The sequence below is a fragment of the Microcaecilia unicolor genome, chromosome 13, assembly GCF_901765095.1.
Source record: "Microcaecilia unicolor chromosome 13, aMicUni1.1, whole genome shotgun sequence".
Taxonomy (NCBI): Eukaryota; Metazoa; Chordata; class Amphibia; order Gymnophiona; family Siphonopidae; genus Microcaecilia; species Microcaecilia unicolor.
The window spans coordinates 70,223,066-70,234,402 of NC_044043.1; positions in this window are offsets into that span (position 1 = coordinate 70,223,066).

Here is an 11,337-nt window from a genome sequence, read left to right on the forward strand (position 1 = left end):
CCTGGCAGAAACCCAAATCATAGCAATACTCCATACTACAAATCCCAGGGCAGCAGTTGCTTCCCATGTCTGTGCCAAAACTGAAAACTCTTATCTCTATTTGGTCGATAATAAAAGGAACACTATTCACCCTAAAAAGTTATTTTGTGGCTGTACATGAGGAATTGTGATATTGAATAAATAAGTGTATGTCTGTGTCCCAAGTCATGCATCCTACTAAACGTTTAACTTATTAATGGAACGTAAACACAGAGGCATGGTGTGGTTGAATTTTTATTATGATAATTCTAGGGCCCAGCTAAGGAACAGGTTTTTTTTTTTTAGTTAGTCTTCACTGGACCAAACTTGCTTTCCTTGTGCCATCATTATCCAGCAGGTAGGCAATGTCTAAAAAAGGCAGAGGATAAAGGATTTTTTTTTACATTTGTACCCTGTGCTTTCCCACTCATGGCAGGCTCAATGCAGCTTACATGGGACAATGGAGGGTTAAGTGACTTGCCCAGAGTCACAAGGAGCTGCCTGTGCCTGAAGTGGGAATCAAACTCAGTTCCACAGTTCCCCAGGACCAAAGTCCACCACCCTAACCACTAGGCCACATATCACACATTAGCTCAAGCTTACATTTGAAAATACATTGAGACAGAATAATAGATTCAGTTATATCATGGAAACAAATAGATGGATATATCTGAAACATTTAACAAAGTTGAGATTAGCATATATACCCAACTGGGCATTTGAAACTTTGTCCTGTAATGATACCACATGTTCAGAAATCATAACCATAAGTATAGACAGTTATTCAAAGATTATCACATGCGCACACCAAAACATGCATCCATCAGGAGCAAAAACAAACAACAACTTCTACAGAGTACATCCAAAATGTAATTTTTATTTCCTTATTTCCATCTTCCAAAATTCCAGACAGCAGATGTACAGATCAGCAGAACCCAAAGCATTCCAAAACAAGTAAAGTCAGAACAACACAGTTTATACCTAATTGTTCAACCACCCTTAGGATTCTCCTTCGGGTTTAAAAAGCAAACCATGCATATGTAAGGGCTGGATAAACAAATTAAAACATTCAAATTTTAAAGCAAATGCCCATATGTAATATGTGGTAGCAATAATGAAACAATGACGGAACATTCACAAAGCAGGCAGCCTGTGCCAATAGATGTATTTTCCACTGAACATAATTAACTTTGTATGAACTTGGCGGCTAATAGTGTGCTGAACTGGACAATGTTGGCACTTTTAGACTGACTTTGGACTTCTGCATGAAGGTAGCTCTGCCTTCATTATTCAATATCTGTCTTTTAAATAATAGTAATAAAAATATCAAGTGCATTTTTATAATATACATCTGCAATCCACAAAACAAAAGGAGCAAGTTCTCACATGCCATCTTTTTCATTTGATGTAAGCACAGGAAAAAAAAGATTTAAAATGCTCCCAGGTTTCCATTAATTCATGTTTAATGTGGGGTATATATGTCATAAATAAATAAATAGAAACTTTGAATGTTGAGCACCTAATTCTCATAACATGATGTCTGTTTTAGTGGCCCTTTACCAGGAGAAAAAAATCTCTGCAAAAATATAACACGTGCTAGGGTGTCCCTCTAAGTAGCCCCTCCAAATGACACACTGATTACGATTTATAACAAATTACTACTCTACCTATGAAAAGTTATTCCGTTATTGTACTTCTTCTATGTACATCTGTATACTGCACAAGTCGACATGTTTGAAAATATATGTGAGATTAAATACAAATGCTACCAACAAAGAGCGACAACGTGGATGCAGCAGCTCATAGGTTTGCTTGCTTTGTTTTGAGAGTACAACGATGACAGCTGCGCAGGGAAAGGAAAAGTGAGACTGACCTAATTGGTTTCAACATTTTGACATCACTTGGTCTTCTGTCTATTAAACCTCCTTGAATAAAATCTACCAGGAGCTGAGAGTGGAGATGTCATATGATCACTTTCCTAGTGAAAGCGAGATGTACATCCAATTTCTTGATTTCTCATTTTTGAATTTACATTACAGTGCATTATGGGATTTGTAGTTCACTGCAGCTACCACAGAACATCGGGAGTCAAGAGGGAAGTGGTGGGGAAATATTATAATACTAAATCTCTCTCCTGGAATTAGGGTTGCCATATGGGTCCAGAAAAAGGAGGACAGATTGAGTCAGTTTGTGTTTTACTTCCATTGCTTTCAATGGAAGCAAAACCCGGACTGGATCAACGTGTCCTCCTTTTTCTGGAGCCTTATGGTAATCCTACCTGGAATGCCCTTATTATGCCACAAAAGAATTAAACACCAATAATTTAAATATTTTGCGACCAAATTTTTAAAATTATGCATAATTCCCTGGGGTGTACATAATGGTATTAGGGAACTGCAGGGCTGCTACTATCCCTAGGAGCTGTGCAATGTGCCTTTTGCATCCCTTGATCCCACCCACCCCACAAAAACAGCCTGATGGCCCAAGTGGCCTCCTTGCACCTCACAGTCTCTCTCTTCCACAAAAGAATCAGTGGTGGCTTAAGTAAGCCCCTGGACCTCCAAGCCCCCCCAACCCAAAGATCTTCCTGGTAGTTCAGTGACCCACTTGCACCTCCCAACACCTTCAGCTCCACAAAATTCCATGATGGGCCAATTGAGCCTCCTGAACCCTCCCACACCTCTAAGTAGGAGTGATGCTCATTCATGCCTGCTTCCAGTGCAGCCATCTTTGAAAATAACTGTGCCTGACTCTTAGCAGTGCAGTGGGATGCACCACTAGAGGTCAAGCAGGGGCGTAGCCAGACCTCATGGTGGGAGGGGGCCAGAGCCCGAAGTTGGGGGCACATTTTGAGTGCCACCCTGCCGCCGCCCCCCCTCACCGCCACACCTCGCCTCCTCACCCCCCCCCCCCCCCCACTGCCTCGCCTCCTCGTCGCTCCCCCTCACCTCCTTGCCATTTCCCCTCACTGCCTTGTCGCTCCCCCTGTAAGAACAAATACCTTTGCTGGCAGGGGTCCCCAACCCCCGCCAGCCAAACCAGGGGCCCGGACAAGATTTGCGGAGGCCCAGGCCCCCATGGCCCCCTGTAGCTACCCCACTGCTCTGCAGACAACATTGTTTACTGTGAGAAAGCCTGTTACCTGTTATTACTGCAGGACCATGTTGTTGACTAATTGCATACTCACATAGGAGCCCTTTTACAAAGGCACATAAGGACCTGCGTGCATCCAGCGTGCGCCAAATCGGCATTACCGCCTGGCTACCGCATACCCTGAGGGGTAATTCTGAATTTGGCACACACAAAAAAACCGCCCAGGTAGCACGTGAGACCTTACTGCTAAGTCAATGGATGGCGGTAAGGTCTCAGGCCGCAAATAGATGCGCGCTGGTTTTTATTTTGCCGCACATCCATTTTCCGGCCCCTTAAAAAAAAGGCCCTTTTTCTAGGACGTGGCAAAAACTGGCCTGGTGCACACCCAAAAGATGTGCTCGCACTGCTGCAGGCCACTTTTTGCCACGGCTTAGTATAGGGGCCTCATAAATCATCAGTGATCAAACTAGGACTAAACAAGTACTGACTCTCCAGTATTGGTACTGGTGAATGGCAGGGGCGTATCTACGTGGGGCCACAGGGGCCTGGGCCCCCGCAGATTTCGCCCCGGACCCCCCTTACCGCCGTCACCTACCCCCGAGGTCCACTTCTTCCTGCCGGCTTTTTAAAATATTGCTTCAGCTGGCGGGGGACCCCAACCCCCCCGCCAGCCCAGCCGCATGCATCCTTATTTCTAGTTGGACGGAGTCTGACGTCGCAGTACGTTGACGTTACAACGTGCTGCAACGTCAGACTCCGCCCAACTAGAACTAAGGATGCATGCAGCTTTCAGCACGACGAGGATGAAGAAGTTAAAGAAGACCGCGGCTGGGCTGGCGGGGGGTTGGGGTCCCCCGCCAGCTGAAGCAATATTTTAAAAAGCCGGCAGGAGGAAGCGGACCTCTGGGGTAGGTGATGGCGGTAGGCGGAGGAGGGAGGGTTAACGGCGGTAGGGGGGAGGGTTGACGGCGGTAGAGGGGGCGGCGGCGGTGGCCGGGGGGGGGGCTATAATGTGCCCCCTCACTCTAGCCCCTGCCCTCCCTACCGCCGAACCTCAGATACGCCCTGAATGGTGCCTGTGGATAGACTGAACAATTGCACGATCCCATCAGTTAATTAGCCACCAAAGCCACAAATCAGTTAATTAATTTTAATTAACTATATAAACATGAGCAATTGCTTCATCATGCCATTACAACATGTCTGGTGTATGGTGATCACACAGACAAAGCAAAGTGTCTGTCTAGCTGACAAGTTTTAATAATTAGGTCAAGCAGAGCCTGAAGCATTTTAATATTATAGTAACAACAATAATTGTTTCCTTGATTTTAACGATTTGTGATATCATACCACTGCTTCCTTGGAACATTTCCTGTGCAAAAAAAATTGTTTTACTTCCACAAGGTAACAGGTGTTTGCTGTCTTCCTGCTGGTTATGATAAACAGGTAACCACGTACCTGATATGACCTGGAAAAAGAACCTTCAGAGTTCTGTAAGTGTGCACAGTGGTGTCGCGAGGGCAGCTGACACCCGGGGCGGGTCGCCGCTGCGCACCCCCCCCCCCCCGGGTGCAGCGCGACGCACCCTCCCCCCGCCCGCGAGAACATACCTGGAAGGCGGTAGAGGGGCGGGTGGGCGGGCCAACCCGCCGACAGCACGCCGCTGGGAGGGTGTCGGCGCCTCGCTGGTTCTTTGCTCTCTCTGCCCTGGAACAGGAAGTAACCTGTTCTGGGGCAGAGAGAGCAAGGAACCAGCGAGGCGCCGACACCCCCCAGCGGCGTGCACCCGGGGCAGACCGCCCCACCGCCCCCCCCTTCCTACGCCACTGAGTGTGCATAAAGATAAATAGGAAACAAAGATGGGATTTGATATACAGCCTTACTGTGGCTACAATCAAAGTGGTTTACCTGTTATATACAAGCACTTAATTTGTACTTGGAGCACTGGAGAGTTAAGGGGCCGTTTTACTCAGGTGTGCTGAAAAATGGCCTGCGGTAGTATAGACGCGTGTTTTGGGTGCGTGCAGAATCATTTTTCAGCACACCTGTAAAAAAATGCCTTAAAAAAATTTTTTTTGCCAAAGATGAATGTGCGGCAAAATGAAAATTGCCGCACGTCCATTTTGGGTCTGAGACCTTACCGCCAGCCCTAGCAGTAAGGTCTCATGCAGTAACCGTGTGGTAATCGTCTACATGTGTAGAATGACAATTACTGCCTGGTTTTTGCCGTGCGCCAGAAAAGAAAAATTATTTTTCGGCATGCATAGCGGACGCGCTCAAAAATGAAATTACTGCAAGGGCCATGCGGTAGCTGGGCGGTAACTCAAAATTGATATGCATTGGGCACACGTAGGCACCTATGCGCTTAGGCCCCTGAGTGAACGGAACCCAGTTCCCCTGGTTCTTAGGCCACTGCACTAATCATTAGGCTACTCCTCCAATCAATCAATCAATAAATCCTTAAAGAAATTTGTGGTTATATTTTCAACAAGTAACTAACCCTACATATAAGGAGTCGCTATAATCAATTTGGAATGTATTTATTAGTATGCTGCGAAAGAGCACCATACCAAGCTGAAACACTGAGGGGTCCTTTTACTAAGGTGCGTTGAAAAATGGCCTGCGCTGGTGTAGGCACATGTATTGGAAGCGCACAGGTCTATTTTTCAGTGCACCTGCAAAAAAAGGTCAAAAATTGACGTGAGGCAAAATAAAAATAATTTTCGGTGCACAGGAGAAGGCTCTTTGTTAGAGCCAGTGTTTTTCGCACTACAGCGGATATTTTGTGAGACACTTTATTTTATTAAGGCATTTGAGCTTCATCACTCATACGCTACCATATCAATATTCTGACCCCTGAGGCAGGCGTCCTTTTGGCGCCGAAACACAGCCCATGTCGGGTCACCTGTTAATAAAGTACTCCTGTTGTCCTAGTCTTGAAGGCCCAGTGTTGCTTTTTTTCTGGCTGCGCTGGTGTAGGCGCATGTATTGGATGCGCACAGGTCCATTTTTCAGCGGACCTGCAAAAAAAGACCAAAAATTGACGTGAGGCAAAATAAAAATCAACGCGCATTCATTTTGGGCCTGAGACCTTACCGTCAACCATTGACTTAGCGAGTAAGATCTCACTCGTTAACTGGGCGGTATTCGTCAGTGTACATACACTGTCGATTACCGCCCGGTTAGTGCCACGGGGTACAGCATGTTTTGGACATGCGTCAAAATTAGAATTACCGCCCAGGGCATGTGGTAGCTGGGTGGTAGTTCTAATTTGACGCGCGTTGTACGTGTGTAGGTGCCCACGTGCCTTAGTAAAAGGGCCCCTGAAAGAACATGTTGCCTTCATGACACAGTTGCAGCTGTAAGCACATAAGCACCGCCATACTGGGAAAAGACCAAGGGTCCATCAAGCCCAGCATCCTGTCTCCGACAGTGGCCAATCCAGGCCTTAGGAACCTGGCAGAACCAAAAAAACTCAATAATGAAGGGGCCGAGAGCTTGTCTCCATGGGCCCCATTAAACGAGGGCCGGGACCCGTCGGGACGGCTCTGGGCAGCGGGAGGTGAGGGCGTTCAACGTCCACGGGCTCTGGGGCGAACAAGGAGGCAGAAGATTGGTTGGGTATAGAGGAGGGGGCGGGATTAGCAGGCCAGGTGGCGGCTGATAGGCTGGGATGAAAAAAAGGGGAAGTCCTGGGGTGGAGGTTAAAAGGGGGCCTGCACGAGGATCAGGGCGTTTTCCCTGATCCTCAGAGGCAGTTGCCCTCCCTCCCTCCCTCCCTCATAGGATAGTTATGAGCAAAGAGCTGTTGCTGTTGTTTGTTTGACTTTTGTTTCAGGTGGAGGAGGATTCTGTCGCAGCGGGCAAAAAACCCGAGCTACAGGGACAAGGCTCAGGGGGTGAGCCGGTACAGAAGTGGGTCGGGTGACCCGGTGGAATGTGTGGAGGTCCACACAGGCCTTGGCTCTTGCTGGAGTGGCGGAGTCGGATGAGGCCGGCTGGAAGAGGAGGCCACTTGCTGTCAGGGCAAGTGGCGGTGGGGGGCAGCGGCTGCTGCGGTGTGTCTGTATAATTGTAGCTCGGGAGAAGGGGTTGTTATATAATTGTTACTTAAGTGATGTTAATAAAGCAAGCTGTGGCCTGTGTTATCCCACACTGGTATGTTGTATTTATTTGACTAGTCAAAAGGAAAATGTGGGTGGGGTGGGGGTCAATTAGCCGGAGCTAGGGGTACCGGCTCCAAGGATTATGATTAATGGACTTTTCCTTCAGGAATCTGTCTAAACCCCCTTTAAACTCAGCAAGGCCAACTGCTGTCACTACATTCTCCGGCAATGAGTTCCAGAGTCCAACTATGCGCTGAGTAAAGAAAAAACTTTCTCCGATTTGTTTTAAATCTACCTCATTCTAGCTTCATCTTGTGTCCCCTGGTCCTATTATTATTAGAAAGTGTAAACAAATGTTTCACATCTGTCCGCTCCATTCCATTCATTATTTTGTAGACTTCTATCATATCACCCCTTAGCCGCCTTTTCTCCAAGCTGAAAAGCCTCAGCTGTCTAAGCCTTTCCCACTATTCACCCAGTGGTTACTAACCCCCTCCCACCCTAAAAAAGAAATTTTATTTTTTCCAGCCTCTATGCCAGCCTCAAATATCATACCCAGCTCCATGACAGCAGTATGCAGGTCCCTGGAGCAGTTTTAGTGGGTACTGCAGTGCACTTCAGGCAGGCGGACCCAGGCCCATCCCCCCCCCCCTACCTGTTAAACTTATGGTGGTAAATGTGAGCCCTCCAAAACCCACCACAAACCCACTGTACCCACATCTAGGTGCCTCCCTTCATCCCTAAGGGCTATGGTAATGGTGTACAGTTGTGGGGAGTGGGTTTTGGGGGGGTTGGTGGGGTTGTGGGCAGGGGTGTGCTGGTAAATTTTTAACAACAGGCTCTTTCTCCGGATGTAGCCAGCTCTGCAGTTGGAAGGGCCAGGGGTGGCCGGGGGGGGGGGGGGGAGGAGCAACACTTGCCTCTCTCTCCTCCCTCCCTTCGTGCGGGCACGCTAGGCATGCCTTTGCTGGCAGCCAATAAATGGACTGCCACCACTCCCAACGTCTTCACATGCTCGAGAAGTTCCAGCCTGCTGCCCAGAGCTGGAAACAAGGAGCAGGGAGCAGCAGTAGTCTATTTACTTGGTTTGCAGGGCTCAGCATCCCCACCAGCAAAGTAAAAGATAATTCAGCAGGGGGCCCAAGCCCACATTTTGGGAGCCAGTTGTTAAAGAAGCCATGGAGGGCCCTGCTTTAACAACCGGCTCCCAAAATTCTTAAAAACTTAACAACCGGCTCATGAGAGCCTGTGAGAGCCTGCTCCAGCACACCACTGGTTGTGGGGCTCAGCACACAAGGTAAGGGAGCTATGCACCTGGGAGCTTTTTCTGAAGTCCACTGCAGTGCCCCCTAGGGTGTACGGTTGGTGTCCTGGCATGTGAGGGGGACCAGTGCACTAGGAATGCTGGCTCCTCCCACGACCAAATGGCTTGGATTTGATCATTTCTGAGATGGGCGTCCTCGGTTTCCATTATCACCGAAAATCAGGGACGACCATCTCTAAGGTTGTCCTAAATTAGGACATCCAACAGTGATAATCGAATTGGAATAAACATCTAAGTCTAAAAAGAAGGACATTTTTATTTAAACCTATTTTAATGGAGTGGAGGAGTGGCCTAGTGGTTAGCGCACCAATCTTGCAATCCAGAGGTAACCGGTTCAAATCCCACTGCTGTGATCTTGGGCAAGTCACTTAACCCTCCATTGCCTCAGGTACAAACTTAGATTGTGAGCCCTCCTGGGACAGAGAAATAACTCACCTTGAGCTACCACTGAAAAAGGTGTGAGCAAAATCTAAATAAATCACATCCAGGATACAAAAAGTTGCTCTGATTGAGCAGCTGACCACTGGAGGGATTAAGGCTTGACCCCACGTGAATTCCCCCAGTGAATGTTGTCCCCCCTTCTGTCCCCTGAAAGTGAAACCAAAAGGAATACCAGGCTCTATGATCATCAGGTGTTATAGGCAGGGCCGGTCTTAGCAAGTGCGGGGCCCTGTGCAGACCAATTTGGTGGGGCCCCACCCTAGCTCCGCCCCATTGATAAGATTATTCCATTTTTAGAAATTTTTTTTTTATTTATGAAATTTCAAATAAAGACAAATGAAGCTAAACTTGTACAAAAAAAAACTGATTGAAATAATAAGCACAATGCTATCATCATGAAACCTCCCCTCCCCCGAAATTATTCAGTTCAAGTCCACTACAATTAGTAGTTCCAATTCTCATAACAAAGGAGAAAAATAAGGAAAAAATTTTAAGAAAAGATCCAGCACAGTGCTACAGTGTACAAGGTATGCCAGGAATGCTTTATCTGCCTATGGCTGGAGAGAGGTTGAGTGACTCGATGCGGTCTCGGTCCGACTCGGAGCGGAGGCACGAGGCAGAGTTGAGGCACGCTGAGCGGGGCCCCCTTAGGCGCGGGGCCCTATGCGGCCGCCTTGGTCGCCTCTGCCTAAGACCGGCCCTGGTTATAGGCTTTTTGAACAAAGTAGAAAGCAAGTCTGAGGAGTAGCCAGTGCAGTGGATTGTAAACCAGGGGACCAGGGTTCAATTCCCATTTCAGCTCTTTTTTTCCCCTTTAAATTGTGAGCCCTTCAGAAATAGACATATACCATCTGCAAGCATGAAGACTATTGAGGTGGTGGACAGTCTGGTACGGTAGGTACTTCCCTATTTCTGGAGGGCTCAGAATTGTAGGAGGGTATGAACCTGTGTGCCCTAGTTCACAGTCCACTGCACTGACCACTAGGCTGCTCCTCTGCTCTACAAGGACATCTATATGGCCATTTTTTGAAAACGAAATGCTGCCAGACAGATGTCCTTGTCCCTGTTTTTTTGGGGGGTGGTGGGGGGGGGGCATTTCAGTTTGTAAAATGGCTGTTCATTTTGGGCATTCTCATGTCATTTTGAACAGAAAACCCAACATATTTCCTGTTTGAAAATGCCTGTGAGATTGATGTTATGAACAGGACATCTCAATTTGGACATCCTTTTGAAAATGATCCATATTACAAACACTAGTTATACTGCCATTAATGTCCAAAGGCTATATAAACAGGGAAAGGAAAACCTAAGAGAGAGAGAGAGAGAGAGAGAGAGAGAGAGAGAGAGAGAGAGAGAGAGCACTCTGGGCAATGAAATCAGAACTCTCCTTGACCTGTGTAATTCCATTGTTCTGGTTTCTCTGGATCTTTCACCTGCTTTCGTTCTAGTAGCCCCTCCCCTTTCTTCTCTACTGCCTGGATGACCTTGGAATTTGGGGGACATTTCTAAAATGGTCTACTTCCTACCTGAATGGCCTGTCCAGTCCTACCAGGTCCCCAATGGCTCTTCTCTCTCTATCTCCTATCTCCTGTGGTGTCCTACTGGGGTCCCTTCTGGCCCCTAATCTCTTTGATATTTTTCTTGCCCCTCTGGATCTACTTAAACCTGAAAGCACTCACTTATATATATATATATATATATATATATATATATATATATATATATATATATATATATATATATACACACACACACACACACACATAAACGTACATACACATACAAACTCACACACATGCATACTCACACACACACAGTCTTAGTGCTGGGAGCATATCAGCATATCATCTGGAAAGCGATCCTTCCAGCTGGGTAGTTTCCATCTGGAACCTGGTCAAATTTTTCTGAGTGTCACTGCTGTGCGTAAATGTGAGTGATAGGTTTCTGCCCTCTCAACATATCATCACCATCACAGTTATCTTTTGAACTGTTTCCAACTTCTGTTTCAATATAAAGGAAAATGTACCTTACGGTTCAGTTCTTTCCCTTCTGCAATCAGTCGCAACTCGCAAAGATGTGGCAACTGGATGCTTAGGAGTGTCACTGACTTTTCTGGTGCCTTTAGCCAAAGCAGTGCTATTACAGGTGTAAGGCAGTCTGCAGCATCCTGCCAGAGATCAAACGCCCACACCCAGATCAGAAGCTGGGGAGAGAGTGAGAAGTGCTGAATAAGAGAAATTCCAGGCTGAACAAGTGTTCAAAAAAAGCAAAGATCTGCTCCTAAGAATAGTGGAAGCAGATCATAAGGGAGGCTTTTCCAGAGGTCAGGTGCGAACAACAAGAGGGAAGAGAGCC